Raw genomic sequence first — 21,232 nt, 5'->3', positions numbered from 1 at the left:
CTTGATCCCCTATTTTTCTGTGGATGTCCTTGCCTCTTACTTTTTTGACAAGAGTGAAGCCACACAACTCTCTCCTTTTAAAATACTTTTACATTTTTAAATGGTTGGAAAAAATCAAAAGAAGAGTAACATTTTGTGAAAATTATTGGAAATTCAAATTTCAGTGTCCATAAATAAAGTTTTATTGGAAAACAGTGTACTTATCTATTTACATGTTGTCTATGGCTGCTTTCTCGCTACAACAGCAGAGTTAAGTCGATGGGACACAAACTGTCAGAGTTAAGTCGATGCCCACAATCTGGTCTTTTACAGAAAAATGTTTGCCGACTCCTGCTTTTCACCAACACTGCCAGTATCCAGCTCTCCATCAGTGGCAGAGCCCAGACAGACTACACTGGGCTGAGGAAGCAGCATTATTGTGGGGAGAGACTGATGTTTCACTCATACCCCCGTCTTGTCTATATTCAAGGCAGGTAAAATTTTTTGAAAATGGAAATAGCATTGAATACCATCCTTATAAACTTTCTCTGGTCTGTGAGTAAGGAATGATCTAGACTTCATCCTTAGAGAAAACTGTCTACTCTGGCCAAGCACTGTGTGAGGAGTCTTTTATTTATAATATCATTTACTCGTCACAACAACTTTGAGAAATATTACTATACCCATTTTACAGATAAAGCCACTGAGACACAGAGAATTTAGCCCATTTGCTCCAGATCCCAAGTGGCTGAAATCTAGCCTTTTTTCCTCAAAAAAAAAAGGCCATGGGTCTTTTTTCTCTACAACGCTCCCGCATCAACTATCCCCTGAATTCCAGAATAAAAAACAGTGAACAAGAATTCTTAAATTATGTTTTTCATTGTTTCTACCTGTGACTCTAAAAGATGTTTAAATAAGTAGGAACTCTCTTGTATGAGTATCTTTCACAATCAATTGAGGAATCTTACACCACAGTGTGAAACAGTACCAAAGCAAGATAAAATCCTGCTTGTTTTCCCCACCAAGATGGGACAGCAGGGGCTGCAGCAGACTCCCTAACTGCTGAAGGAGGATCCTTCAGGACTGCAAATTAAATCTGAAGTACTTTGCCAATTGACTCCCAATCGATTATTCCAAGTGTGCGTGCTGCAGAGAATGCGTCTTCTCCCAGGGCCTCTGAAGAGCGGTGCTGAATTATTCATCATGCAATTTAATGTCAGAGCTTGTAATCGCGTAACTGTTTAAAATGGAATTTGTCACTGAAACACACTGCGAGAAAATAGCGTATTATTTAACATCTACTCATCTCACTTCAAGATCAGTTTAAAATTGTATGCGTGTCGTGATTTTAGGACAGCAATCACATAAGGGCCATGTAAGCTAAACTCCTACATGTTTTCTGCTAATTTGGTTGAGTTAGGCCACTTTCTATGTGAATTGGAAAGGATATCACAGATTAGGAAATGTAGATACCAGCTTTTTCTTTCCTCCCAAAGGTCCAGCTCCACAGAACCACAATTAGCTTACTCTGAGCTCCTTGAGATGCTTAGAAAAATTATCAGCTGACAAATTGAGGCTAAGGTAATAGATGAGGAAAGACACTAACTGAATTAAATGTAAGGATGAAGTGATTCAAATTAGTTTTGGGTTTTTTTTTTTTTTTTTTGGTTGTTAAAGGACATTTATGACTGCTCTACATTGCAGGAAGCGCTAGGGCGTGTTTGGGGTATAGGCTCCAGTGACACCCACTGGGTTCAAAATCTTGCCTCCACTACCTAAGATGTGTGTTCACAGGCAAGTTGCTTAAATCTCTGAACCCCACTTCCTTGTGAGAAAGTAGGGATACCCCAGAGATGATCCACAGGCAGGTTAGGGCCCACAGGCCAGTATCTGTTCCAAGGAGTCTGTGCCTCTTTGTCTGAAGTGTTGAAACTCTGACTCTTGGATACGGCTGCCGCCCCAGCTCACAGGGCAGCTGTGGGAAGCAGGGCAGTAGTGTTAAGCCGTTCTGCATATGCTGTGCTCTCACCCTGTCAGCAGGTATTCTCCCCCTTCATGAGGGAAGGTTTGGAATTAGGTAGTTACAAAGCCCCGTGTCACCACCTCCTAACTACCTCCAGTCTTTCCCAGCTAGGCTAGAAGACGGTCATCACAGGAGAGGCAAGGCAATTAAAAAAAAAAAAATCAAAACTGAGGAGAGGCCTCTCTTCCTGCTCTTTTGAAGACTTCCTTCCTGCACAGGGAGGTCCTGCAGGTATAGACAACACCCTGCTTCAACGTATCTACTCCCCTTTGAAGAAGCCATCACCCACAAAGGAGGCAGCGCAGGAAAGTGTTCGATGTTCACTTTCCTTTAATGACCCCCATTCTCCCTGAAGGGCAGGTGCGGGCAGCTAGGCAATGGCAAGAGATGTTCCCTTGAAGATCTTGCCCGGATTGAAGGCTTTGCCCACGTGCTGGAAGGCCCCATCCCAGGAAGAGTATTCTCGAACCAGTCTGAGTCTCCTCGCTGCTGGGATCCAGTCTCCAGTGTTGGGAGCCAAGAAGTTTTCGCCATTAGAAGATGGCCGACATCCTGCTTCTCTTCCTGCTTAATGAGATAAAAGCCCGCGCCTAAAAACAAAAGCCCGCGCCTAAAACGAAAGCCCGCGCACACAGCACCAATGACAATTTGCCAAATACTTCCCTTATTCTGGATCCCGCCCCCCTTTCTCTGTACTGTATAAATACAACTACTGCAGCAATAAAAGTTTGAGGCTTGATCAGGATTTTGTCTTGCCTCCATTCTTTCGCGTCTCCTGCCCCTTCTTCTCTTTTCAACCCCTACAGGTTCCTCCTCGGACTCACAAGGATTTGTCCTGCTGGTCGGGACTCCCGGGGACGCCCGGGGCCGAGCACAATTGGCGCCCAACGTGGGGCTCGAGGAACGGATCCTAACGGAGGTAGCACGCTTACGAAGGCCTGGCCAGGCACCCACTGAGCCGCCGCGAGAGTGAACTCGAAAGTGCAGCTCGATTAGGTCCCCGGAGGACTAGCCGCCCTTCGGCAGTTGTGACCGGTAGAGAGTAAGGTAAGTGGAGCTTAAAAATGGGACAGGAATTGAGTTCCCACGAACTCTTTCTTCAGGGGATCGAGGATTCCCTCAAGATGCGAAAGATTAAGGCTAGAAAAAAAGATTTGCGTGATTTTTTTAATATATTTTTGTCTGATGTTTGTCCATGGTTCCCACAAGAAGGGACGATAGATAAAAAATGTTGGAATCGTGTAGGAGATTGTTTAAATGATTATTATAAGACTTTTGGGCCTTCTAAAGTATCTGTGACTGCATTTTCATATTGGAATTTAATTAGAGAGATTCTTATGGGTCATTTTTTTTTGACCCCGATGTCCAAAAGGTTGTTGAAACCGGAGAAACAATTCTTAAAGCAGCCTCTCGCCCCCCTTCAGTTTGTCCATCCGTTACCATTGATGTGGGTTTAAATGAAGATTTCCCAAAAATTCCAGAAACTGATCATCAATGTCCCACAGATAATAAAACTGTCCCAGGGATTTATCCTTCCCTTACTGCTATTAAAGGTGGTCCCAATGATGACCAGCTTTCCCCCCAAGACCAGGAAACTCTCGATGAGCAGGCTGCTCGTTATCATCACAAGGATGACCCCTGGGGATCTCCCCTTTTGAAGCTTCCGCCATCTTATAATACTTCTCACCAGATGCCTGCCTTTAGTGCCCCTGCTCCCATTGTCCCCCTAATTGATCCCCTTCGACAGGCTAAGACAGCCTTAACCCAGGAAATTTCCTCTTTGAGAGACGTTTTACAACAAAAACGGGAACGTTTAGATCTCCTAAAGGAGCTTAGAGCCCTTGAAGTGGAGCTTACTTCTTTAAATTTCTCGGGAAGTCCCAACAAACCCCCACTTCGACAAAAATCAGGACCCATTAAATTAGCTTTCCCTGTTACTCGCAGTCAGAGTCTACCCACCCAGGGTGGGATTCAAGCTGAGGATAGTGAGGAAGGAGAAGAAGAAGAGGGAGAAGAATCTCCTGAGCCTGATGAGAGACCAGATATTCATGATCCTTCTAGGGGTGGTCATTTTGAACATAAATATCGCCGCCTCAATTTAAAACATATAAAAGATCTAAAATCTGCTGTTAGCAATTATGGGCCCACAGCCCCTTATACATTGGCAATCTTGGAGGGATTAAGCGATCGCTGGCTGACCCCAAATGATTGGCTTACCCTGGCTCGCGCCACCCTTTCTGGGGGAGATTATGTTCTGTGGCGCACTGAATTCGTGGAAAATTGTAGAGAAACTGCTCAACGAAACGCTGAAAGCAAAACTTCCCGGACATGGACCCGAGATAAATTACTTGGCCGTAGCCCCTATGATTCCAATGAGGCTCAGGCTGCTTTTCCCCCTGGTCTGTTGGCTCAAATACAAAATGCTGGCCTTAAGGCCTGGCGCCGCCTTCCGCCTAAGGGTTCGGCCACAACTTCTTTGGCGAAAATTCGCCAGGGACCAGAAGAGCCTTATTGTGAGTTTATTAGCCGCCTCACGGACGCCGCCGAACGTCTGGTGGGCGATAGTGAAACTGATAACGCCTTTGTTAAACATTTAGCTTATGAAAATGCTAATCCAGCCTGCCAGGCTGCCCTTCGGGCTCATCGTGGTGGTAGCCTTGCTGATTATATTAAATTGTGTTCCGGAATTGGTCCCTCCCATTCTGTTGGTCTTGCAATAGGAGCCGCCCTAAAAGATTTTATTAAAGACACATCCGCCCTAGACAAACAACAAAAAACTTGCTATAGGATACATTTGTCCGTTTCTCCTAACAAAGTGCTTAAGACCTACCCTTCCTTAGTAGCAAAGGTTCTTACTTTAGGCAGGGAAAAAAGCCGTCAATTTTTTGGCAGAGATCCTGATCATTTGATTCTCCCCTATACCAAAGAAGAACTTAATTGGTTACTGCAAACTGATGATAAATGGCTTGTTTCCTTATCCTCCTTTCAGGGTAATATTGATAATCATTATCCTCCTGATAAGCTCCTTCAGTTTGCTAGAAAACATCTCTTTATATTTCCCAAAATTACTTCTGCTGTTCCTTTGGTAGATGCTGCCTTAGTATTTACTGATGGATCATCATCCGGTGTTGCTGTATATGTTATAAACAATCAGTCCTATAGGGTACAATCTCCCTTTTTGTCAGCACAGCTTGTTGAGCTTTTTGCCATTCTTCAGGTTTTTGAAATGTTACAAGAAACCCCCTTTAATTTATATACGGATAGCTCATATATAGCCTTGTCCGTCCCCCTTTTAGAAACTGTTCCATATATTAAACCCTCTTCCAATGCTGTTCCCCTTTTTCAACAGCTTCAGAGTCTTATACTCCGGAGACAAGTGCCTTTTTTTATTGATCATCTTAGGGCTCATACAGATCTCCCTGGACCCCTTTCTCAGGGCAATGATTTAGCTGATAAAAATGCCCGCCTAATGTGCACCATAACCTCTGATCCTATTTCTCAGGCTACTCAATTTCATCAGCTACATCATGTTAATGCACATACTCTTCGCTTGTTGTTCAAGCTCACTCGAGAGCAGGCAAGACAAATTGTAAAAAATTGTCCAGGGTGCGTTACACTTTTACCTCTTCCACATCTTGGAGTAAACCCAAGAGGTTTATTACCTAATGAAATTTGGCAAATGGATGTCACCCATCTTGCTGAATTTGGAAAATTAAAATTTATTCATGTGTCCATTGACACTTTTAGCGGCTTTATATATGCCTCCCTCCAGGGAGGAGAAGCCACAAGAAACATTATTTCACATGTGCTCCAATGTTTTACAGTTTTAGGCAAGCCTCAAATAATTAAAACAGATAATGGGCCTGGGTATACTTCCCAGGCTTTCCAAGATTTTTGCACCCGGTTTCAAATAAAACATCTTACGGGAATTCCCTATAACCCCCAGGGTCAAGGCATAGTAGAAAGAGCCCATCAAACTCTTAAAAATACCATTTCCAAACTTAAAAATAATGATTTAACTGCTACAAAAAATTCCCCCAAAAATATTCTTAATCATGCCCTATTTGTTATTAATTTTTTACAATTAGATATTAATGGTAGATCTGCCGCCGATCGTCTTTGGCATCAAGAAACTAAAAATCAATATGCACAAGTTATGTGGAAAGACCCTTTGACCTTTAAGTGGCATGGGCCCGATCCACTCCTCATCTGGGGGAGGGGGTCTGCATGTGTATACAATACCAAGGAAGGTGGAGCACGTTGGCTGCCCGAGCGTCTTATTAAACCTATAAATTCTATGAAATAATGAAAATTATCCAGGGCCCTGTTCCCTGAGATTGTATTTCTTTTCCTTTTCAGAAAAAGATGGAGATCCTCTTGACATTGAAAAGACGACAAAGACAACAAGGACTATCCGTTGTGACCCTGATCCTGTCATCTTTGCTGGTTGTCAGCCAGGCTGAACCCCCTCCACACTTGCCTCAGAATTTAACCTGAAGCAGAACCAAAAGATGATTCTGGCTGCCCCTCCACTGGAGCGGCATGAGACAGAGACATGCCTACCCCCCTCTTTGATGGGAGGGTATGGGTACCGAGTTGAGTGTGACAGCAAAGCATGCACAAGGGAAAACCTTTATACATAAGGTAATCTCTGTTATTCCCTGTGAGTATACCTGAATTATGAAAGAGGTTGGTATCTAAACATTGTTTTTGGCTTCAGTATCTAAGATTATTCTCGGCTCTGCCTCTCCTCCCCAAAAGATACCAAGAGCCAGCAATGGTGGACACACATACATTGTCCACGGGAGGATTCAGGTCACTACTCCCTCACTCGGTTAATGCCCACCTCCTTAAAAGAAATAAAAAGGGAGGAGATGTTGGGAGCCAAGAAGTTTTCGCCATTAGAAGATGGCCGACATCCTGCTTCTCTTCCTGCTTAATGAGATAAAAGCCCGCGCCTAAAAACAAAAGCCCGCGCCTAAAACGAAAGCCCGCGCACACAGCACCAATGACAATTTGCCAAATACTTCCCTTATTCTGGATCCCGCCCCCCTTTCTCTGTACTGTATAAATACAACTACTGCAGCAATAAAAGTTTGAGGCTTGATCAGGATTTTGTCTTGCCTCCATTCTTTCGCGTCTCCTGCCCCTTCTTCTCTTTTCAACCCCTACAGGTTCCTCCTCGGACTCACAAGGATTTGTCCTGCTGGTCGGGACTCCCGGGGACGCCCGGGGCCGAGCACACTCCAGCATGTGTATGACTCATAGTACCCCTGCCAATCTGGACTCAGCGGAAAGGCAAGCTCCTGGCCTCGGAAGACCCAGACTCCAGAAATGGAGCCGCTATTGTTGCTTCCAAAGAGAATGACACCGGCAAAGGCATTCTTCCTCAGTTTGTCCAATCGCTGGAACATTCCAGGGATGAGGTTGCAGCTCACGAAGGTCTGGGTGAGCTCTTCAGGGAAGCGGTCCTCGGCGTACCACAGGGACCAGCCATCTTTATCAAAGTGCTCCCCAAAGTACGGCAGCGCCACGGAGAGTGTGTCCTCGTTGGAGTGCTCGCGGTTAAATTCATCCAACACAAAGGTGCTCTTGGGCAGGGGAGCAAAGGGATCCTTGGCCTTCGGCTCAGCAGCCGCTGTCTGCACACGTCCATCCAGCTCCTCCTCAGTAGCAGGGGCAGCCGTCTTCTTCTCTTTCCGCTCGGCCTGGGGCTTCTACTTCTCTTCTCGCAGAAGCTTTCTCTTTCTGTGGGTGTCCTTTTTTAGGCTGGCTCTCCACAAACTTTTTAGCATCAAATTGGGCCATTTTCTCACAGAGTTTCACCTCCCCCAAGACAGCCCGGAACTGGGGCTGGTTAATGCAGGTGAGGAACCAGCGGTTTGGATTAGGGAAGGCCTGGCAGAAAGAAGCTTCCAGAACCTGTTTATAAAGCCACAACAGGGTGCAGACAACTGTGATGTCAGCCAGTATCACACGTTCACCCACCAGAAAGGTCCTTGTCTTCAAGTGAGCATCCAGCGGCCCCCGAATTCACCTCACCTCCTGCTTTGCATTCTCTGTGGTCTGCTTGGCCTATACCCAGATACAGAGCGAGGCATCCTACAAAGACATCTCAGAATGCCCTCCCTGGTCACAGACGACTGAGACAGAAAACCATTTCCTCAACGTGTTGATGAAAATGAAGTTTAGTGAAGCTGAAGTAGAGGCATTTTTTTTAAATCACTACTAAAAAATAAAATGTTAGGTATCTCCAGGAGTGATGAAACAACTACCATTAAAAAGAAAACCTGACAATTGTCTAATAACCAGTTGTAAAATTTAAAAATATCTAACTTTAGGTGATATCAGGATTTTCCATTATCGAGGTGATATAGTTCAATGAATGACATATAAATAAATAAAAAATAAACATTTTGTCCTATTGGGTATTCTTTAATCTGTTTCCACACAGCTGTAAAGCTGACCTTAAGGAACAAACCAACTCACATTTTAGTTTAAATTAGATGCACAGTCTTTTTTACACGGCCAAGGATGCCCTGCATGATCTGGAATCCTGACATCTCCATCCTGTCTCGCGCTAGTCTGCCCTCAACTTGCTGGCTTCTCTTTAATGCTTCAAAGTCTATTATTTCTTTCTTTTGTCCCTACTTTGAAGCCTTTTCACATACTGTTGCCAGAACCTGAAAAGTCCCAGCCCCCTCTCCATATGACTGGCTCCCCTCTTCTGGATCCCAGTGTAAACGGCAACCCTCTAGCAAGGTCATTCCTTTAGCCCGTCTAAATCATGCTCTTCCTTCCCTCCATCCACTTTTCTCCATCACTGCACCTTGCTAATGTCAGAGCATTCAAAACAGTTTATAAGTACCATGTCTATGTGTCTAATAACTTACATAGTATCTTTTATCTCCAATTTGATTGTAAGTTCCATAAACTTTTTGGCCCCGAATTTTATTTATCAATGTCTACCCACTGCCTAATAAACAAGAGGTGTGCAATGACAGTTTGCTGAAGAAACGGATGAGCTTAAACGTCCCTTCCCATCTCCAAACCACTCCATTCACACACATTTATGGGTAACTGGCTACATTCATGCCTTTAGAAGCAGTTCTAAAACTAGTAATCACATTCTGAATAATATAATGAAAGGTAATATAATTCAGTTCTCCAAAGTTTGTTAAGTCCAATTCATAGATGTTCTACTTTATTCTAATATTTAAGTGAGACAAACAAGTTTTAAGATACAATCTCAATCAACAAAAAGCTTGTAATTTTATTGGAGCAACACCTATACTTTATAGGTACTAGATAATCAGATAATTATTCAAGATAATTAAATCAGGTGCTGAAATAGTGAGAAAACTAGAAGTGATTGTCAAAGGATTTAAAAGAATTGAGATAAGATATTAACTTGACCAAGCACAGGAAGAAAGAAGAGCCCCCGAAAGAATATTAACATGCCATGCAGCGAATCGGCCAGGCTTAGAGAATATCTATTGGGAAGCAGTTTATGTGGATTTGGGTTGATAACGTAGCCTCACGGAGGGACATTAATGCTATACTGAGTGTGTCAATGTGAGTTCTTAGTCAACAAGTTGCCATTGTTGATGTAAGAGCGAGAGATAATAAGATAAAACTGAGGTTCTAGAAGAATCATCTAGCAGGACATATTGGAGGACAAAATGTTCTTTGTAACAAGACAAATGAGATGATGGAAGCAATGCATAAAAGATGGCAATGAAGATGGAAAAAAATAGGAAACAAAATATATTGAAGGTTATCAGTAATTCCTTTCACCTGAAAAAAAGGAAGTTTTGTCATGTTGGAATAAAAGACTGAGAAATTTTAAGAGACTTACAAATTGAAGGTGCAATTTTTCTTAATCATAAGAACACACTTAAATAATAAGAAATAATTTTAAGTGAAAGTTGATTCGATTTGAATAACCAAATGGTACAGTGACAACTTTGTGGCCTCTCCCGTTGTGGAGCACAGGCTCCGGACGCGCAGGCTCAGCGGCCATGGCTCACGGGCCTTTCCACTCTGCGGCATGTGGGATCTTCTCAGACCGGGGCACGAACCCGTGTCCCCCGCATCGGCAGGTGGACTCTCAACCACTGCGCCACCGGGGAAGCCCCACTGACAACTTTTGACAAGCTTTCCTCACACATTCACTAATGATGTTTTATCAGCTAGAATGAACTTCTAATCGATTGACATTCAAAATAAAATAAATGAGCAAGGAGTTTGGATTCAATTTTCCTTGACCCATAATGCTTCAGCTTTATTTTACAAAATGGGCTTAAAAATTTTGGCCCTGTGAATAAAAGAAGCTTTCTTAGCTCGACATTATTCTCAGATGTCATCTCACACCTCTTTAATTTATACCAAATTCAAAAAGTCTTTGAGAAGCTAAGCACATAGGTCTTTTAAATGGAGATAGGCTAGGAGGGAACGCAGTGCTCTTTTGAGAAATTAGAGCAGGACTCTTTGATCCTTTTTCCCCCTTCATCTTGCCTGGTTTTATAAGTTTTGATTCTATTTCAATCTTTCAGTAAGTAAAAGTTATTTGCATAAATCCATCTCCAAGAAAAATTGCTCTTGGGTCTTAGGAAAAAGTCTGTTGCATCATCTTAAAAGTCACAGAAAAAAACAGAAGCCCAGAAAATGGTATTGACTCTGTTCAGCAAAATCTTTTACCATCTATGCGTTACAGACATTTACAGGTCTGCTTTTCACAAGAGATCACAAGATCAGCAAAGCATGTCGGTACACTCCTTTCAAAAATAATGTACTACTATTTTGTTAATAAAATGTATTGGCTTTCCCACCTGTCATAAAGGTAATTCCAGTATTCTGAAGCACATTTAGAAAATACAGAAGAACACAGACAAGAAGAAAATTATTTGTGATCTCATCACCTAACTTAACCACTTAGTCTGACTCTATCTAAATTGGAATCACACTGCACATTTCTACTGTATAACTTGACTTTTTCACTTGATAATATATGCTTTTAAATACACTTCTCAAACATTTTTAATGGCTGTCTACTGCTAGTTGAATCATATTTTATTTTACTAATCATCTATTGCTAGAAGCTTTGTGACTTTATTATAAATAATATTGCAATTAACATCCTTGTGTAAAAAATTGTGTATTTCTCTTTCTCTAAGGTGAATTTCTAGGATTGAAATTGCAGAGTCAGAGGTATTTATATTTTATGGACTTCTAGTATATTTCCCAAATTGCCTTTCTACTATTTATAAAAATATAGTTTCAGGTTAACTTATTATCTATAGCCACTCATTTGTGACTATATCACATGGCACTTAAGTTTTCATTTGCTTTGCAATTTTATCCTTTGAGCTGGTCATCATTGCAAATTATTTTCTGTTGGGGTCCTGTACACATTCTGGGATATGAATGCATGCTATGTTCAGTCTCCTGTTTGCCTCTATTGGGGACACTCAGTGGGATCATGATGCAATATGATATTGAAGAGGCAATCAAGGGTCAGATATCTAGGAACTATGGGTCATGTTTAAGAACTGGGCAGTCACTGTAGAATTTGGAGTGTGGGCGTATGTGTGTGTGCACGTGCATGTGTGTGTTTATTAAAGGTCCCTTTTGTTTAGATGTGAAGGATTGGGCAAATAGCTTACTAACCAGTATGCATCAGTTTGCAAAAGTGCAACCATACGTATTGTTAAAACACTGACATAATTTCATTCTTGTTAGAAGTAGTTGCTACCCTGTGTCCAAGTGTCTTCCGGCCATTTGGGTAGTCCTGACTCTATGCCAGAATCAAGCAACCAAAGAATTAGTACCTGGTATAGCAGTGGGCTTCCAGAATGCTATTCCAGCACTACAGCCAGCATCTGCTCTTATCAGTTGATGTCTGTCTAGTAGAAACTGTAAATATTTTTTAGATAACCTTCCCAAGGGGATAATTTTTAAGAGAATTTTCATAGCAGTTAAGGAAAGAAGTCATAGTAACTCATCCCACTTTGGCTAGGGTAAGGGTAGTCAAGAAAAAGGGAAATAGAAAAAGTTGATTTAGGAATTAAAATCAAAGAGATGAACTGAATGTGGCGGTTTAAGGTGGATAGTTTGAAATGGTGGCCACAGAAGGCTTCTCTCAATTGTTGACACGTAAGCTAAGCTCTGAATGAGAAAGGAGCAAGGGGAAGAATATTTCTGGCAAAGGAAGAATAGTTATAAAGGCTGAGAGGAGGAAAGAGCTTGACACATTTGCAGACATGAAAGGAGAATAAGGCCACTGCAATCCAGGAAGTGGAGTGGAAAAGATGGGAGAGTAGAAGAAAAGATTAGCATGGTAGGAGATAAGTACACTCTTATGGTGGCAAGAATGATTTTCCACAGATAGGGAGGAAGACACCTCTACATGGCAGAAGGGCTGGTCCAGGTGCATATGGGTCAGTAGATTTGGTATCAGACATTGAACGAACCCTAACCTGATGTTATTTTTAATAATGTTATTAGAATTATAAATCATCAATTTTCCAGATACATAGCTTATCTTAATTTTTTAAACAATGTTTCTCAAAATATGCATGTAGGCAAGGCAAAGAAATGCAGCCTGAATCACTATCAAGATATTTTAGTTATATATACAGTCAACTATAATGTATTGATATATGCATAATGTGTAATGATAAATGGATCAGCATTGTACATTTGTTCATTCAATAAATATATACTTACTGAATGCCTACTATGTGCAAGGTATTATGTTGGGTCCTTGTATTACAGTAATAAAAAATATCAGGCACAAATTTTTTGGGAAAACTTCACAGCTCTCTTTCCTTGGGTTCTTTCTGACAACAAAGACTGCTTGCTTATTGGTAATTTACTTTGAGAAAAGATCCTAGGAAACTAGAATAGGATAACAGAAAGGAGAGAAACAGGAAGGAGAGAAAGGCACTTCAAGGATGCATTATTAATCTAGTTATCACTGTGGGCCCTCGGAGGAATGTGTTGAAGCACATCAGAATCGTCTACCCTGGATATGGAAGTGGGGAATGTTAGCCACTGGCTCCCATCTCCCAATGGTCAAAGGTTGCCCAGAGGAGTGTTGACCCCCTTGCACCTCCAGGTACACCGTATAGAACATTGGGCACCTTCAGTTCCCCATGGTGAGCAACCAAATAGCCCGGGATGGAAAGTAAGGGATATGCAGCACAAGGTGTCGGGTACACCAGCATGCAGCTGATTTCAACGGCAATAGCTGTGGCGGGGGGGGGTGCCATGGAAGGTGGGCCAAGGGGATGTGCGAGAGACTTCATGGTCCGTTGCCTATACTGCTTAGGTACACTCATTACAGACCCTTCAAATACGTATTTGGCCGCACTCTACAAAAACTGTTAGAGGGTGTGATGTTGGGCTGGCCAAAAAGTTCACTTGGGTTCTTCGTGCGATATTACAGAAACACCCAAATGCACTTTTTGGCCAACCCAATAGTTTTCTAGGGCTACTGTAACAAAATACCACAAACTGGGTGGCTTAAAAAAAGATAGAAATGTATTCTGGAGCTAGGATTCAGAAATTACAGTGTTGACAGGGCCATGCTCCCTTTGAAGCCTCTAGGGGGGAACCTTCCTCGTCTCTTCTAGCTTCTGGTCAGCCCAGGTTCCTTGGTCTGTGGCAGCATAACTCCAATCTCTGCCTCATCTTTATATCCCATCTTGTCTCTGTTTCTGTGTCTTCGTACGGCATTCCCCATTCTGTGTGTCTCTGTCTCTGTGTCCAAATTTCCCTCTTCTTATAAAGACACCATTCCTGTTGGATCAAGGAACCACACTACCCCAGCGTGACCTCTTCTTAACTGATTACAACTGCAACCATTCTATTTCCCAATACGGTTACATGAAAGAAAAAATATCAGTTAAGGATACATTACAACAACTACAGTGTGAAGAGCCAAAGTCCTAACTAATAAGCTGGTGGTGAGAAGTGAAAGAGACTCACACCTCTGAGAAATATTGGGCAGGTGGAATAGAAACAGGAGATTCAAAAGAGGCGGTTGCTTTAGAGTAAGGAAAAAAACTGAATTCTGCTTTAAACACACCAAGATAGAGGTGTTGAGGGTATTCAATCACAGACCTACTATGTGCCCATTGTTTAAGGTGTCTAACACGCATCACACCATTTTTCATAATTTTCTCAGTTGAAACTCTTATAGACACTTTGTAAATGAAGTCTCACAGAGTTAGAACTTTGTCCAGAGTGTGAAGGTATTAATGTCTATGATATTCTTTGAAGTGAGGCAAGTAAATAATTTTCAACATGCTTTCTTTTCCTGTTCCTCTTTCTCTTCCTTCTTACTGTGAGGGAGAAATGTTGCCTGCCATATCAGTAAACAAAGGACGTTGCAGCCATCAAGCCACCACATTACAGCCTCCCCAACTCGGGATGAAACAGGTTGCCTGCCATCTAGCAGTCAACCCCTACAGCCACCTCTGAAGAGACGCAGGACGAGAAAGCACAGGATACTGGCCCCAGAAAGCTGAGGTGCACATCAAAGGAATGATTTCAGCGAGCCCAGACTTGTTGGGAGCCAAGAAGTTTTCGCCATTAGAAGATGGCCGACATCCTGCTTCTCTTCCTGCTTAATGAGATAAAAGCCCGCGCCTAAAAACAAAAGCCCGCGCCTAAAACGAAAGCCCGCGCACGCAGCACCAATGATAATTTGCCAAGTACTTCCCTTATTCTGGATCCCGCCCCCCTTTCTCTGTACTGTATAAATACAGCTACTGCAGCAATAAAGGTTTGAGGCTTGATCAGGATTTTGTCTTGCCTCCATTCTTTCGCGTCTCCTGCCCCTTCTTCTCTTTTCAACCCCTACAGGTTCCTCCTCGGACTCACAAGGATTTGTCCTGCTGGTCGGGACTCCCGGGGACGCCCGGGGCCGAGCACACAGACTCTTGCATCTTCCCATACATGGAAAAGAGCTGAATTCCTTAACTTGAGATGTCTGGTTTTCTTTAATTAACAGTAATCTTTTGATGTTCCGACTACCTGGTCTTTGTTGCACAAACTCCTGTATATCTTGGCTCCCCACATTGCCCCTTTGGAGCAGTCCCTCAAAGCTATCTGAGAGCCTGTCTCCCAGGCTTGAAGTCCTCAGAAGGTCCACCAAATAAAACATAATTCTCAACTTTTAGCTTGCGCATTTTTCTCAGTCAACATTTCCATCCCCCTCTTCCTCCTTCTATTAACACATCTTTGCCTTGAATTAAGCTTTCACTCTCGGTAGAAAATGTGTGCTGCCCATAGATGATGCTTCATAAATGTTTTGGGAAAAAAGGTCCTTACAAGTTATTCCTCCTAAACTCTGAAATTTGATTTTGAAATCACTTCCCAAGTAAAACCTGTGAACATTGTTATTTCATATTTAAAATGGTTTCCACCTGCAAGTTTTAAAATATGAAATTTACTTCAATAAAACCCCTCTATAATGATTTAATTTCAGACTCTGAAAGTTCCATTTCATCCTACCTGTTTTAAGCAAAAATAACTGAAGCCAAACATGCTTTGCTTTGTCATAGTCCCACATGTACAAATTTTAATTAAGCATAATTATAATCAGCTTCTTCTTATTTTATATTCCCATCCCACATGCTATGTGTTCCTTGTTCCTATTAAAAAGATGGAGTTTTAATAAAAATCAACTTTTATTCTTTGCTCATATGCTATGATTTTATAGCTTTTAAATCCATTATTATTAGGTTCAGGAGCTGGTGATTATTAATTCTCCATACTTTTCTCCCAGTAATGACTGAGGTAAGATAAAGGAAATGACAATTCCTAACCTTGTCTAGCCTTGAAAAATAAGGCTTAGAATAATATTGGTGAGACTTTCACTGGAATGACTGGATTTGAGCAAAAAGTGGGTTACTTCTTCCATAAATTCAAAAGGGATGATGAATTTGTGTCAGGTGTCCCACCAGAAATCCCCAGAGATTGCCTAAGTACTCAGAGGCCCATTCCAGTCTAGAAAACCTTCTCCTAAATGAGCCCCAAACTGAGCTAGCCTCTAAGAAAATTGGAAAAATCAAAGTAAATAGCTTTAATTTATTGTTTTTTTTTCTTGTTGTTCATCGACTCTACATTTTAGTGTAATTAAGACCGAGGGTCTCAATCTTTGAATAGCACAGAACGGGTTACTGGAATGTCTCAATGCTGACCTCCGACCCTCTGCAACCCTGGAGGAGTCCAGCTCCAACTGGGGCAGCTGAGGTTTCCAGGCTGGTTACTTCTGCTACAAATAACTTTCTCTGTTTACCCCCAGTGAGCCACACAAATATCTATGTATGCCTTGATAACAGAAGGATGGGAAACACTGGTTTAAATTCCCATATAGCAATGAGGAAAAATGCCAGCTCTAGATAGATCAGCTATAAGATAAACTCAGTATATTCTCATTTAAAGTAACATTATTTTTATCAGTAGTTCTCAAACTTTGCTTCATATTAGATTCAACTGGAGAGCTTTAAAAAATCTTGATGCCCAGACTACAGCTCAAACTAACAACAGAATTTCTGGGAGTGCAGCCTGGATGAGAGACAGTGGATTCCTAGTAATAGGGAACAAATATGGGATTCTCTGAAACAGTCCTGATTTCAACTATTCTTTTACAGGAAAGCAAGTTATTAAATGTGTATCTAAATGTGCGAGTTATGTGCATCTAAATAAGATTCAATTTTTATAGGCTAATACTATTTTTCACATCAAGAGATTCACAAAACAGGAGTAAAACTAGCTCTGGCTTATCCGCCAAAGTAACAGCCAATCCACCAGAGTGGTAGATACAAAAACCTTATGTCATCACTTCAGTCTGATGAGTTTTTATTTTCGGTATATGGCAACTGAAAACATTTTAAAGTTATTTTTTCTTTGTTAATTAATTAGTTTATTCGTACAACCTATGAATTTTGCTGTTAATCAGGAAGGAAAAAGAAGACATGGATTTGGGCGAAGGGAATCACACGAACTCGCACTGTGAGCACTTTGTGTTTTGCTTTGGGAGAATGTGTGTGTATGGCAAGGACCCTGGAGGACGACAGATTTAATTAAAAGAATTGGTATTTTTTTTCTTAGATTGTGAACAGCCAAACAGTATACATTGTAAAGAAAAAGAAAAAACAAACAAACAAAAAAAACTACTGAATAATTATCTGGGAAGACTAAATTGTGGAAAACAAATTTGAGGAACTGAAACTCTAAATTTTCTTTAGTATAAACTGTTTTGCTAAGATATTCAGCTCTTTTCACTTAACTAGTATAATCACACTGAAGAATCTGTGCCTGTTATTTCAGTCACAGAAGACATTTTGTTTTAACCAAGTACTTTTAACTGTTCAATCAATTGGTTTTAGTGGGTATGTAAACCTACCGAATTTATGTATACAATAGAATTTTATGTGAGTTTTCCTAGTGACTTTGGGTTAAGGGTTCATTGCTTTTCATTAGTTTCTCAGAGAATTATCTGACCCCAAAGTATTAGGCATCAAATTTTAATGGTCCAAAATTTATCATATAAATTACTATTTAAATCTTAAGTCCTCAAGGGATGATTTTGTCTGCATCTGTCTTTTATTTCCAAATTTAGTAATATTTAAAATTAATGTAATGCACTCAGGAAACAAAAATAATAAAAGTTGGCTTTGGTCCTTCTTTGGCTTGATTTTAGTAGAGAAATGCTGAGGGTCAGTAAATATTCACTCTAGTGATAGAGTGATTAGCAAGTTCCCAGAACCTCCTTTCCTGACTTTCTTCAAAAGGAAGATACAGCTGCAGTTGCCACATACTAAGAAAAGGAAAAAAATAGCCATGAACCCACTGAAGAAAAGCAATAAGGTTACAGGGAAGAATCAAATCTGACTATGTGTTGGATCTGTTTCTTTGACTTTAACCTTTGCTTCCTGTTGCTTTTGTTCACTAAAAGCATATTGTCTATACATAATGACCTGCCTTGGGGAGCCCTGCCCCTCTGCCTGAATGTTAAACCAAAGTGCCTTTGTTCAGGGAAACATCCAGACCCTGTCCCCCTGTGGATGACTGCAAGGAAGAAGAAATTAGCACATCCCCTCCCTGAGGCTGGCCATTCCAAGGGATATTTGTAAAACTTAGGGTCTCTTTACTTTACTTCCTCATCTCCTCCCCCTCTCTGTGCTATAAAAGAAACTGGCATCCAAACCCCGATAAGATGGTTATTTTGAGACTTTAGTCTGCCGTCTTCTCGGGTCTGCTGGCTTTCCGAATAAAGTTGTATTCCTTGCCTCAGCACTCCGTCTCCGATTTATTGGCTTGTGGTGCTGTGAGCAGAGCGAGCTTGGACTCGGTAACAATAAGAAGGGTGTTGGAGGGCATTATGCTAAGTGAAATAACTCACAGAAAAATACTGTATGATATCACTTATATGTGGAAACTAAAAAAACACTACAAACTAGTGAATATAACAAAAAAGCAGCAGATATAGAGATACAGACTCACAGATATAGAGAACAAAGTAGCGGTTACCAGTGGAAAGAGCAGGGAGATACAAACTATTGGGTGTAAGATAGGCTACAAGGATGTATTGTACAACACAGGGAATACAGCAAATATTTTGGAGTAACTGCAAATGGAAAGTAACCTTTAAACACTGTATAAAAAATTTAAAAACAAAGACAAAAAGATAAAATATTTTAAAAAAAGAAGGGTGTCAGAGACAGGATGATGGAAACCCAGAAACATGAGCAACGAATTCTCAAGCCATCCATTTCCGTTCTTTTGACTGTTTTTATTCTTTTTTGTTGGTTACAGCTGTGCTCTTTCGACAGATGAGCAATTACATCGTGTTAATTTTAATTTAACCTGTGAATAATGGTGATTAAGAGATCTATAACCCAGACATGCTAATTAAGCACCCTTTGTATGAGTTCTAAGAGTGAAGAAGAGCCTTGGGTATCCATCCATTAGACATGTTTGTGAGCCCTCAGCTTCATCTAGCAATGATGACATTTCACTGGGTTTTATTGCCTAGTATCAATCTTATACCATGTCCCCGTCCATGAAAGGCTTTTCAGAAACATCAATGGTGTTGAAGAAAAATATCTTAACGCACTGACTTCTTGTTCTTTTTGAGGGAAAGAGAGAGGCTATGTGCACGACAAGTAAGACAGACTCCCTGCAATACATGTCACAGCTCACTTATTTAAAGATTTATCTTTCATCATTGCCAGAGACCCTGAGGACCAGAGAGCATCACTGTCTGTGTCTCATGATCATTGTGTGTTCTTCCAAGTGTTTAGAAGAAGACTAGTCACAGTGAAACTTAAGGCAAGAGTAGGAAATAATTTTATCTTAACTTGTCTGGAATGGATTCTTTTTGGTTTAAAAAAGATTTCTGTACAGAGCTGAGCTACATAGATCACAAATTATGGTTATGTTTAGAGGTTTCTAATGCTTTATAATTTTTATTATTTTTTATGTTAACACCCCCCCCCAACCCCGCCTCCCCAACACACAAACACACAGCAACTTGTGCAGAACTTACATAAGGAGTAAGTAATCAACACTTGTTATTGACTTGCTAGGTAATGTATGTGTGTATGTCTTTTAATTACAATTTTTTTCCTTGTGATGAGTTTTAAGATCTACTCTCTTAGCAATTTCCAAATATACAATTCTAGGAATTTTAGGTACTTAAGTTGACAAAATACCCATTTGCAAACACTTCAAAGATATGACCCCCAAATCACCAACTGATGTTGGATTATTATTTTTCATAAAAAGGCATCTGCCAATGGGGGTAGGCAAAATAAATTCATTCTTTGAATTTTTGTTTACGTTCTTGGATAATTTTTATCTTTTTCTTCAAATTTTCTTTTGAATCCTGTCTTGGCAATGTATTTTAAATGTCCAAAAGCTCTTTTTGTTTTTATTTCCCTTTTTCTTAGTATCCTGTTCTTACTTTAGGGTGCAGGATCTTCTTGAATATCTCTGAGAGTACAAATTTTGTTGCTTAAGGTTAGATATTTCCTCCTGGTTAAGAAAAATATTTATTTATTTATTTTACCTATATTTCTTTTTTATTCTGAAGGCTTTCTTGAACTATTTGGTGAGGCCTGGTAATTTATTTATCTTTAGGAAAGAAGATGAGCATACTGATATGGGCAGTTTATCACTTGTCAATCAACTTTCTTTAGGGTTAGCAGGCAAGATCCAACCGTTATGGGGTAAGCCTCAGAAACACCAGGAAGTCTGAGTGGGGCTGACTCTGGGATGTCCGTAGCAAACTAGATTCCTTCATTCTCCCCAATTTTTGTAGTTTATTAACAAAGATTAAAAACTACTTATATTTTGCCTGGGAGAGGGAGATAATCTACGCTCACTGTGATGTGCACGATAAGAGAAATTATCTGAAATTTATAAAAAGCAGAAGAGATTGTTAAGTATTCTTTTAGTGCATTCCTGGGATTTATATTTTATTGTCTGTGCTATTTTACAGTTCTCGGGCGCAGAGGTTAACCTTTAGATTTTTCTTCAGTAGAGATACAAATAATTTCTGTCTAGTAGAACAGATAATCCTAGAGATTATAGTTCATGTTCCGGATGGACATTAAGCAGCTGTGTATCTAACCTAGCACGCCTACCCTACCATGATTTCTATTAAATTGCCTCCCTATAACTTTGTTAGTTCCCTCCTTAATTGAGCTTAACGTATTTGACACGTGTTCATTTTGTAATTATATGAGAGTCATGCTCTTACCTTTCGGAATATTACATTGAATAAGTGTTAAAACCTAATCAGGGGCTTCCCTGGTGGCGCAGTGGTTGGGGGTCCGCCTGCCGATGCTGGGTGGCGCGGGTTCGTGCCCCAGTCTGGGAGGATCCCACATGCCGCGGAGCGGCTGGGCCCGTGAGCCACGGCCGCTGGGCCTGTGCATCCGGAGCCTGTGCTCCGCAACGGGAGAGGCCACAGCAGTGAGAGGCCCGCATACCGCAAACAAAACAAAACAAAACAAAAAACCTAATCAGATGCCCAGGAACAAGTCCATGATCTGATAAAATAAGATTTGTTGATTCACAGCCAGGGAGTGCACTCCAGAGGGATTCTGCTGGCCCAGAGGGAGGAGGGAAGTATCTTTTGTAAGGTCTGTTTTTCCACTGAAGGGCTCTGAAGAGGAACTAAGGGGTGTAGTAGTCAATTCAGAATTGGTT

At 41.0% G+C, this 21,232-nt stretch overlaps 1 pseudogene; it reads right to left on the bottom strand.

Moving 5' to 3' along the window:
• Positions 1-2,372: 2,372 nt before the first annotated feature.
• Positions 2,373-21,232, bottom strand: part of LOC136136910 (elongation factor 1-gamma-like) — a 73,525-nt pseudogene continuing 54,665 nt past the window's right edge.

Source organism: Phocoena phocoena, chromosome 17, assembly GCF_963924675.1.
Source record: "Phocoena phocoena chromosome 17, mPhoPho1.1, whole genome shotgun sequence".
Classification (NCBI taxonomy): Eukaryota; Metazoa; Chordata; class Mammalia; order Artiodactyla; family Phocoenidae; genus Phocoena; species Phocoena phocoena.
Note: the sequence above shows the minus strand (reverse complement) of the source record. Positions and strands in the feature narration are given on the sequence as shown.